At 53.0% G+C, this 10,643-nt stretch overlaps 1 long non-coding RNA gene across 1 annotated transcript; it reads right to left on the reverse strand.

Annotated features, from left to right (window-relative positions):
- Positions 1-5,058: 5,058 nt before the first annotated feature.
- Positions 5,059-10,358, reverse strand: LOC138110981 (uncharacterized). Its single transcript, XR_011151190.1, has 2 exons — positions 6,358-10,358; positions 5,059-5,763 (listed from the first exon to the last, which is right to left on the reverse strand). It is a non-coding gene; the product is annotated as an uncharacterized lncRNA (long non-coding RNA).
- Between the last annotated feature and the right edge of the window lie 285 nt (positions 10,359-10,643).

Here is a 10,643-nt window from a genome sequence, read left to right on the forward strand (position 1 = left end):
CAGGGCTCAAGGTGTAAAGGTGGATGGTCAGGGGTCAGGGATCAAAGGTCAAGTTGTCAAGGAATGGGTCGAGGGGTCAAAGGTCAGGGGGGGTAAAAGGTCAAGGCTCAGGCTCAGGATTAGAGGTTTCAGCATGATTTTCCATGGTGGTTCCCAGTGTGGGGACACGGGGTGTGGGGTCAGTGGCGCCGGGGGCAGGCAGGAGCCCCATGGGCAGTGGCCGGCAGCGGCGGGGACGTCTCCGTCCGGGTCGCGCCCCTCCACTCCCAGCAGAAGCCCCCCTGCGCTGTGCGGTGCCCGGCCGCACTCCTTGCCCTCCCTGCCGCTGCCTTCCCGCACTCCCACCGCACCCCCTGCTCCCCTCCAGCCCAGGGAAATGCAGGAAAACACAAAATCATCGAGGTGGAACAGTCACCGGAGCTGCCCGAGCCATCCCCCCGCCTGAAGGCGGCAGCTGCCCAGAGCCGGGAGCACCCAGCAGGATGCAGCTCCTCTTTCCCAGGAGCTGGAGGCAGGGTTTCCCAGGCAGGGGGAGCAGGGAGAATTTCAGCTCCCAGCAGCTCTCTGTGAGTGCTGGATGGACTCTGGGCTGAGCCAGGTGGGAGGTGTGGGTGGTGTTCATGTCCTCAGGAGCTGCTCGAATCCACCTTAAACTCCTGGAGTGGTCTGTGCTGGGAAGAACCTTACAGACCATCCTGTTCAGCCCCTTGCCATGGTCAGGGACACCTTCCTGGGATGTCTGTGCCAGAGTGGTGGAATGGGCAGGACTTTTTCCCTGAGCCCAATCCCGGGCAATACTGGGGTTCCCATGGGAAGAAGCCTGTGAGCTGCATTTCCGGAGCTGGGAGCCTCCATGCCTGGGAGTGTTCCCAGTACCGCTCTTTGGTTTTTTCCATAACTGGGCATGATGTTTCTCCCCAGAGCAAGGTGGTTTTCCCTGGATTGTTGGGGTTACACACTGGCTGTTTGACAGCTCTGTTGTCTCTTTGTCCTGAATGGAAGAGCGAGGAACGGGAGATGCTCCCAACTGTCACAGGGATGTGGGAACAGCCCAGTTCCAGTGAGGAATGTGATGCCCAGCTTGTGGCGTGTGCCCTGAGATGGTCTTTCCTGTTGTTTTGTCCTTAGAGCCTGTTGGAGTGCTGGCCTGGATTTGGGAGGAGCCAAGTAGCCTGGAGCAGTGAGGTTTTTCCTGTCAGAAATCCATGCTGGGGATGTTTTCCCTGGCTGTCCCAAGGGGAAGGAACAGCTCTGGAGTTTTTGCAGCCACAGGCTGGGGATGCATCCCCTGAAAACCAGTTCAGGATCGTTCATCTGACTCTGTCCCTGACCTGTGGCTTCCAGGGAGCCTTCTGGTCTTCTGGATATTCCCAGGAGAGGATATTCCACCACCTGACTTTTAAGCCAGGAATTGCAAACCCAGTAAGTCAGTCACATTCTATGGGAGCTGCCCCAATGGTGGGATGGCAGAGGGCACAGCCCACGCTGCTGTTTGGGACATTCCCAGCTGGAACGGGAGCCAGCTGGGCATTTTGGAGCGCTGAGGCCACAAGGGCAGCCTTGAGTGGCATTCCCAGGCAATGCTGAGGCATCCCATGCCTGTGGCACGTGGCAACACATGCCTGATGTGGAGCAGAGAGAGGAAGGGAGAAATTCTGAGTTGATGGGAGGAATGGAATTGGGCTTTCCAGAATGGAATTGGTATAGGTGCTGATGGTATCATGGAATCATGGGGTGGCTTGGAAGGGACACAAAGACCCTCTGGGCTCTGTTTTCCCATCCCATGGCAAAGAACACATCCAAAACTGCCTCCTCACCCTCATGGAATGGCAATGGGTGTTGGGAGCTCTGGCAGGAGCACCTGGAGACCAGGTAAGAATAGCAATGGGATTGTTTTGGCTGCTGCTGGATGTGGTTTTCTCTTTTCAGAATGTTCCTCTGATCGATGTTTTCACAGTAGCTTGCTAGGCCTCATTTGAGGATAATTCCAAGAATTTGGAAGTAGTTGGAAAAGAGTGAGGACAAAAGGTGAACCTGATCCATTTCTAGTAATTCTGAACTTCTCTTGCAGCACCATTCTGGGGGAAAGCTGGTTAAAGGATAAAGATGCAGAGGAACAAGTGTTGTCAACCCCCCTGCCTCCCTGACAGAGCAAAGCTTTCTGCAATCCCAGTAAATCTCTTGGAGAAACTGTGGGATCACAAGGTTTCCTAGGAAAGGAAAACTAAGGACAGAGATGAGGAAAGAGGCTTCCAATTAATAATGATTTGATGGAGGTAGGAATGATTCTTGTATGTTTGCACCCCTTTTTATTCCTGGGATAATTTTAAATGATTTCTTTAAAAACTCATTTTGATTTGGGAATTCAAATTAGAGAGGAAGCGATGCAAAATAAATGCAGGGAGAGATCACAGAATCATCCTGGAATGGCAGAATAGTTTGGGTGGGAAGGGACCTTAAGGATCACCTCATTCCATCCACAGGGTGCTCCAAGCCCCGGCCAGCCTGGCCTCAGACACTTCCAGGGATGGGGCAACCACGATTTCCCTGGGTTTCCGAGCACAAGAGGAAATTTCCAGCAGGAAGTGAGGGGTTTCCTTTGCTCTGCCTGGCCCTAGCAGGGCTTTGGGAGGCAGAGGGTGTGGGAACAGGAGCTTTGTCCACTGCCTTGGGGGAGTCTCTGATGTCCCAAAACCCAGCCGAGCAAGTGGTTGTGGTTTAACATCCCGTTCAAAGGAGATGCCAGGCCAGGAACGGGAATGGACTGCAGAGCAGGGATGGTGCCCAGCAGAGGGGTGACCGTCCAGGGGGTCCCAGCAGTCCATCCCTGCTGGCCAGGTTTGGGATGAGCAGGTTGGTGACTGTCCCTGTGCTTGCTCTGCAGGATGAGGAAGCCAGGCCTGCTGAGGAGGAAGATGAGGAGGTGTGGGAGGATGGAGACAGCGGCCACCAAAGGCTGCGGAAGGCACAGGTCCAGGTAGGAGACGTTGCCTTCCGAGGAGAGGGACTTGTCTGTCCCGTTGGAATTTGGGGCGTGAGGCCAGTGGAACAAAGGGTTTGATTCCATTTTCTTACTCGGGTTTTCACGTGCCTTAAGAGAGCTTTGTGAAAATGTCATTATCCCTGATTGAATCTCTGCAAAACAGGGATTGAAGCTTTCAGAAGGGGCCCAACCCTGCCTGCACGTATCCAAGTGCAGCCCCCACTCCCTGTTTTTGTGTACAGCTGGGATGAGACCTCAGCTGCTGCTACTTGCCCACTCACAAGTTGTGTAGCTCAGAGCCTCAGCCATGAAGGGCCAGGCTGTGTTTAAAACAGCCCAAGGTACCAGAGAGCTGAAGTAATTTCCTAGCAGGTAACTTGACTTGGAAGCTGCATTCTAAAATTTGTCCACATTTAATTTATGTCCCACGTGGAGACACCTAAAGAAGCAGAGGTGGGGTGTTCCTAAGAAAAGAACATCTAAATTCTTTGGTGGTAGAGGGCTTAAAATTAAAGTCTGAGTGGAGGTGCCTTTAGGACACTTCCATTCCAGTATCTGAATGGAATTTACATGAAGTATCCAAATCCTGACAAGCTTGTATGAACTCCAAAGCCTCTGCAAGTGTTTTACAGCCAGGGAAGGAGATAAGAGTCTGGAGTCTCTTCCCAAAACCTGGCTGCTGGTTTGTTTGGCCAGGCATAGGAATAATTGTGTATTCCCTGGGGCTGTCCTTATGGGGAGAGGTTTACTTATGTGCCCTGGGTTTATTCAGTGCCTCTTCAAAGTGATGGAAACTGATTTCATTGAAATGCCAGGGGTGCCAAATGTTTTCCCCAGCCAGAGCTCGGAGCCAGTCCAGTGGGAAGAGGCTTAATGGCCATTTTCCCACTCCCTCGGGGCAGCAGCACTGGAGCACTCGCACCCAGCCGTGCCCGAGGGGCCGAGTACTGGCAGGAGGCAAAGCCGGGGACGGGGCAGTAGGAGCTTGCAGTGCTCCTGGAATCGCAGAGCTGGAGCTGTGGGTTAGAACTCCCAGGAGCTGCTGCCTCACTCAAACCTCGTTTCAAGCTCAGCATCCCTCCTGCTCCCTTGGAATGATTGTTGCTTCTGTTGTTGCTCTTTCCCGATACATGATGATTATTATTGTAAATTCCCACTCCATTTCTTCCATAGCCCTTTGCTTCCCAGAGGTGGTGCTTTAGGCAAGCCCCTCCAGCCTGGGAAGGTGCTTTTGGCTCCGCACTCATTCCCAGTCCCCATGAGCAGCTGGACCTGTGCTGCCCCAGCAGGTGCCTTTCCTTCCTTCCTTCCCTGCTGCACTTTGGCTTTTCAAGGGCTCTCTGGGGGGCTGAGGGAGAAGTTCTTTGTCATTCCAGGACAGCATAAGCCCTGATCCCACTAAAAGCAGGAGGAATCATTTCATCCTTGTTTTTGGATACACCTTTAGTGTTTTCTCTCTTTTGCTGACACTGTGTGGTGAAGCAGCAGCTCCCTGGAATAATTTTTATTTGTAAAACAGTGAATTCCCTGCTGGAATCCCAGTCACAGCCCCCCAGATCAATGTGCAGTTTAAGGCCTTACACCCTGACCAGGACAAGTTCCTGTCCTTAGACATGGAAAACAGGGGAGAACTCAGACTGGATTGGAGCCAGCATCCAGAATGGGGAAAGTGAGGCAGCGTGCTTGGAGAAGGCTGGGGCTGGTACAGGGGGTGTTCCCCGTTGGATGACACCCGTGTGGAGCCGATCCTTCTCTTCCTTTGTCCAAAGTCCGATGGCAAAGGAGTGAAGAACCCACAAGTGGGGCCTGGAAGGAAAACAGTTCTGTTAAAATTAGGCAAAGAATGCACTATGTAAAAATGGACATCCTTTTTATGTGTGAAAGAAAGTAGGGGAAAAATGTTGAAAAAGAGTTCTTTTATTTGGTGCCACCTCTCATTTTTTTATGGATAAAGCCCTCTAGTGAGCAATCAGAACAGGAGTGGGAAAGCCAGGAGCCTTTGACTTCCACAGTGAACTTAATTTCCATGCTTAATTTTAACAATTTCCTCTCTCTCTCAGGACAGGAAAACCCACTTAACTTGTCCCATCTTTGCCAAAAGCTTTGGTGTTTGAGCAGCCAAACCCAAGGAGCTCTGGCCCCACCAGCCTGTACTGGAGGGCCCCTGGTCCTGCCCGTGGTGTGGGATGAATCCCCAGTTGTCCCCAGAGGGGGCTGCCCTGGTCCCTGCAGTGCCCAGCACCTGAGACAGAGAGAGCCCTGTCCAAAGGGGCCTTTGGCACCTTGTCAGGAATGTGGCAGCAGCCCCAGGAGCAGGCTGGAGGTGAGAACTGGGGCTGTGTTTGAGCCTGAGCAGGTCAGCTCAGTGTTTACCTGTGGGGGGAGCTTGGCCCCACACTCTGAGTTGAAGCGGGATCAGGGTGACAGATGCTGCATTTTGGGCACCCTGAGAGTTTCTCTCCCCCCTGGAGCTTTCCTGCAGGGATGGGGCAGGGCAGGGAGCAGAATTAACCCTGCACCTCCCGTGGACACTGCTGGCCTTTGTCTCTCTGTTGTGCCATCAGCCTGGGGGAATTTGCTGCTGCCACTGCCACCCCACCTGGGGGCTGCGTGCTCCTGGCAGCCCTTCCCAGCTCCACACCCGAGCTCCAGCGGTGCCTCCGGGCTGTGTTGGGAGCGTTTGCTGGGAATGGGCCTCATCCCTGGAGTATCCTTTCCTTCCAGAGTGGATGGACAGAGCTGCTGGGCTTGTCAGCTTCAGAGTTTGATTGCAAAAGTCACTGCAGGGAAGAATGACAAGGAGGTTTGTCAGAGTGGTGCTGTCAGACCCCACCTGCCAGTCTGTGCTTTGGGTTGGAGGTTGTTGTGTATTGGCCCTGCAGGCAAGGAATGTCCCCTTCCCACCTCAGCCCAGCAGCTCCCAAGGGCTCTTCCTGGAGTACTTATTCTTTGCTTCCCTTTGGGCTAACTTAATCTCCACCCTTCCATGAGCAATTCCTTGGCTTCTCCTGGAGAAAACCCCACGGCAGAGGCAGTCTGCAAAGGAGCCCAGAGCTGTGCTTGGAGCAGAGAGTGCTGAGAGCTGCGGGTGCCTCTGCTGCCCCAGGCTGGCAATATCCCCATGGAACAGACTGGGCAAATGGGATTAGAGGGAGCACAAGTCCCTTCAGGGAAGGGGTTTTCTCCTGTGCACATCAGGCACGGGGCAGGAAGGGAACTTTGGAAATCAGCTGATTTCCCCCAGAAAGCATCACTCACATCAGCATGGATGACATGACCTGTGCCCACCGCTCACCATGCACCCGGCCAGAATCAAGAGCAAAGGTTGGTTTGGGTGTGAGCACTTGAAATAACTTGGAAAGAGAAGCAATCACCTTTTGCTGCTTCTTTCTTTCTTTCTTTCAGATGCTGGGATTGCCTCTGGGCACGTGTGCTGAGCTCTCCCTGCAGGGAACCGTCAGGCCTTAACAGCTGTGAGGTTGTGTTCTTCTCAGTGGGGAACTGGAAATAATTATTAATTAATTAATTGCAGAAATGTCTTCTGAACCTTTCCCCTTTCCTGGTAGATCTTCTCTCTCTGCCTCTGAATTTACAGCTGTTCCCTGGTGTCATTGGCCCTGCCTGAATTCCTTGCAGCTCCTCACTGGGAAAACCTGGGGTGACTGAGAGGGGACACAAGAATTGTTTGTGTAGGAAAATGGGAGGGGATGTCGAGGGGAGCGAGGTGGCATTTTTGAGGGAAAAGCTGAGGTGATGTTTAGGAGAGAGAATGCACATTTTTGGGGCAGAAAAGAGTTAATATTGTAGAGGAAGGAAAATTTGGGGGGTAAAACTTGATGTAACCTGTAGGGGACAGAATGAATATTTTGGCATAGGCATAGAGGAGTAGACAAATAAGGAAAATTTTGGAGGCAAAGCGTGACAAAATCTCAAGAGCAGAGAATGATCACTTGGAGGGAAAAATGAGGTGATGAGTACTGAGCATGTGGGGAAAATCTGAGCTAATCTCTAGGGGAGAGCATGAACACACTGAGGTAACATGAGGGAATCAGTTGTGGGCAAGTAGGGAAACTTGTGTAAAAAGAACATTAAATAAGCTGTAGAAAGAACATGTTGAGGTAAAAATGAGGTCATCAGTAGTAGACAGATGGAAAACTTTGGTGGTAAATCTTGATAGAAGCTATGTGGTAGAAAGTAAATAAATATTGAAGGAAGAAGAGGGAATCAGTAGTGGACAGGTAGGGGAATTTTGGGGGGGTAAAACTTGAAATAATCTAGAGGTTGAGAATGAATATTTTGAGGTAAAAATGAGGTAATAAGTTGTGGACAGTTAAGGAAAATTTTGGGGGTCAAACTTGAGGTAATCTCTAGGGAGAGTATGACACACTGACATAAACTGAGGCAGTCACTGGGGCTAGGCAAGGAAATTTGGGGTGTAAAACGTGGGAAGATCTGTAGGGCAGAGAATGAACATATTGAGGAAGCAATGAGGTGACCAGTAGTCAAGAGGAGGTAGAATTTGGGGGGCAAACCCTGAGGTAATTATGGAGGAACAGTAAGTGTTTTTGAGAAAAAATCGGACCTAATTTGTAGGGGACAGAATGAACATTTTGGGGATAAGACAGACAGAACTTGCGTGGTTTTGGTTTTACAATCTGGTCAGTATACAGGGGACAAAATAGACATTTTGGTCATAAAATCCTAGTTAATCTGTAGAAGAAAGAACTCCTATTTTGAGGTAAAAAGGAGGTGATCAGAATTGGGCAGGTAGGGAAAATTGAGGGGGTAAAATGTGAGGTCATCTCTAGGAGAGAGCAGGAGCATCCTGAGGTAAACTGAGGGAATTGCTGTGGACAGGTGGGTAAATCTGGGGGGTAAAACTTGAGGGAATCTCCATGGTAGAAAAGGAGTATTTTGAAGTAAAAATGAAGTACTCCGTGGTGGAGAGGTACAGAAAATGTCGGGGGTAGAATCTGAGGTGATCTGTAGCAGAGAGAATGCACTTGATGGGGTAAACTGAGGTTTTATGGCCAGGTAGGGAAGTTCTGAGGGGTAAAAATTGAAAGTGTCTGTAGGGTAAAGAATGAGAATATTGAGGTGGAAATGAGGAAAGAGGTAGTGGACAGGTGGGGAAAGTTTTGGGGGCAAATCTTGTGGTAATCTCCAGAGCAGAGAAAGAATGCTTCCTTGTAAAAAATGAGGAACTCAGAAGGAGACAGATGGGGACATTTTGGGGGTAAAGTCTCAGGTCATCTCAAGGTGAGGGAAGGACTATTTGGAGGTGAACTCAGGACTCACTGTGTCCTCCTTCCTTGGCAGCAGCTGGCAGGGAAGGGAGAAGAGGCCTCAGGCTGGAGAGGGGCAGGAGAAAGGCACTGTGGGCAAAGGGACCTCCCTGGCATCCCCAGGGCACCTGTGGGGAACAGAGTGGACACTTTGGGAGCAAAGGGAGGTGAGTGGATTGTCCCTTTGGGGGATGCTGGGATTTAAATCATTCTATCCATTTGCCTGCTGACATTTCCCAGCCCAGGGGCTTTGGCTGCCAGGGCAGCAGAAAGATTGTTCCCTGTGTGGTGCCCAGATTTGGGGTTAGGCTTTGCTAGTTCACATGAATTCTACCCAAAGCCCTGAATTGCCACTGGAATAGCCTCCTAGTGCCTCCTGGAGCATGGATATTCCCATGCAGAGCTGCCTATTTAACAGCAGGTGTCAGGAAGCAGCAGAGCTTCCAGGGAAGCTCAGCAGGGTCAGGGCAAGGACAGCTTCATGTTCCATAGAATTTGCTGTTTGTAACCCTCATCCCCCAGCCCCCCCCACCATGTCCCTGGGGCACCTGACAGAGTTCCCTGGAATTCAGCTGCCTGCACCCCCCGAGCTCGGGCTCCAGGTGATATTTGGAAGCAGGAGAAGGCGCTGGCCGGACGCGCTCCCAGCCCGTGCTGAGGCAGCCCCTGTGCCCATGGGAGGAGTTCTCTCCCTGCAGGAGCTATTTCATTGCAGAGCCTCTGGAAGTTCTTTTCCCTCAGGAAAGGGATGCACATCCCTGCCTTCAGGGCACCTGCAGTGTGAGCCACCTGTGAAAGCTTTCCATCAGTTGTGCAGTTCCAGCTGGTTCCCCAAAAACTGCCAACTCAATCCAAAGAGATTTCTCTGCCTCTGACCTTTCATTTGAAGGCATCTCTGAGGGCATTGCTTGGCATTTCATTGCTGTGGGGGAAGCTTGCCTTGGCTTTAACGCTGCTGAGGGATGATGTCCTCAGGCTGGAAGGGAAGGCATTTTGGGTGGCTGGGACATAGCTGGCAGGTGTGTGGGAGGTCGGCAGCGGGAATTGCTGTCTGAGCCCCTCTGCAAACAGCCCGTGCCAACATTCCCCGGTGCCAGCTGTTCCTTGGGGTATTTTTGGGGCGTCAGTGGGGTCTGTTGGGGCCGAAGCATCTCCGGGTGCCTGTTCAGAGCAGCCCCTGGCCGAGGGGCCGCCCTTTATCCATGTCCATCCCAGCGCTGCCCAGGCAGCCCAGTGCCCGTTCCCGGGATGTGTGTTTGGCATGCTGTGTGCCACAGGCAGGACACTGCAGGCACAGCTCCTCTCTGCAAATCCAAAGCACAAGAGCTGCTGGTTCCCTTCCTGGGGCTGCTGGCCTTCTCCCTCCCCCCCGTTCCCTGCCAGCTGGGACACACAGAAGGAGCACCAAGGAACACTCCTGGCAATGAGCAGGAGTCACTGAGAGCTCTGTGCAGCTCTGGGCCACAAAAGCTGCCTCAGCCGCCACTGTGATTTTGGCCTGTGAACACTCACCTGCGGGAAATGCCCCTCTGCAGGCAGGAGCAGCTCTGACACTCTCCAGAACTTTGGCCATGGAGCAAGTGAACCCTCAGGACTTGCCTTGCTTCTTTCTCCCTGGAAAGGGACATGGAATGAGCACCTTGACAGCTGTTGGGGAAATCCTGGAAAGGGCAGGAAATCAGGGCTATGGGAAGAGTTTTGTGCTGTCCCCCAAGCGATCACCTGTGGTGTTCCATGATCAGGTGCTGGCCATGGAGCTCTGCCCTGTGGCCATGGCAGGGGCTGGGGTGTAAAGCAGCATTAGCATAAAAGAAGGAGCTGTATTTGCAAAGGAATTACCTTGCTGGCACTTGGCATTGCCATGCCAGGCAGGACATTGGCAGGAGCTGAGATTGGCTTGGTTGGAGCAGGGTGCTGAGAATGGCCAGGTGTGGGTTCAAGGCCCAGATGAGGCATTCACATAAGGGTTCGACTTGGTGCTCCTTGTGTATCCATTCCCACTCAGGAGATGCTGTGCTCTGGAAATAAAGAAGAAACAGTTTCCACTGGACTTTCAAAGCCAGAGGTTTTTGCACTGGAGAGTGCAAGGCGCAGAGAAAGTGGGGGGGGGGGGGGGGGGGAAGGAGAGCATCAGGTACCAGCTGAGCGGCCCGAGCCCCGGCCCCAGAGCGGGCGCAGTCAGAGCAGGAGCGGCAGCAGCGGACTCGGCGCCAGCGCCCGGCCCGGGGGAGCGGCTCCTCCCGGCCGCGGCGCTGCAGCCGCGCTCGCTGGGCGGGAGGCCCCCGGGGGAGCGGCCCCGGGGCGGGGGGAGGCGGGCGCTGCTCTGCGCAGGGGGTGCGGCGGCCTCGGCAGCGCCGGGGCTGGGGGAGCTGCGC

This window comes from Aphelocoma coerulescens, chromosome 5 (assembly GCF_041296385.1).
Source record: "Aphelocoma coerulescens isolate FSJ_1873_10779 chromosome 5, UR_Acoe_1.0, whole genome shotgun sequence".
Taxonomy (NCBI): Eukaryota; Metazoa; Chordata; class Aves; order Passeriformes; family Corvidae; genus Aphelocoma; species Aphelocoma coerulescens.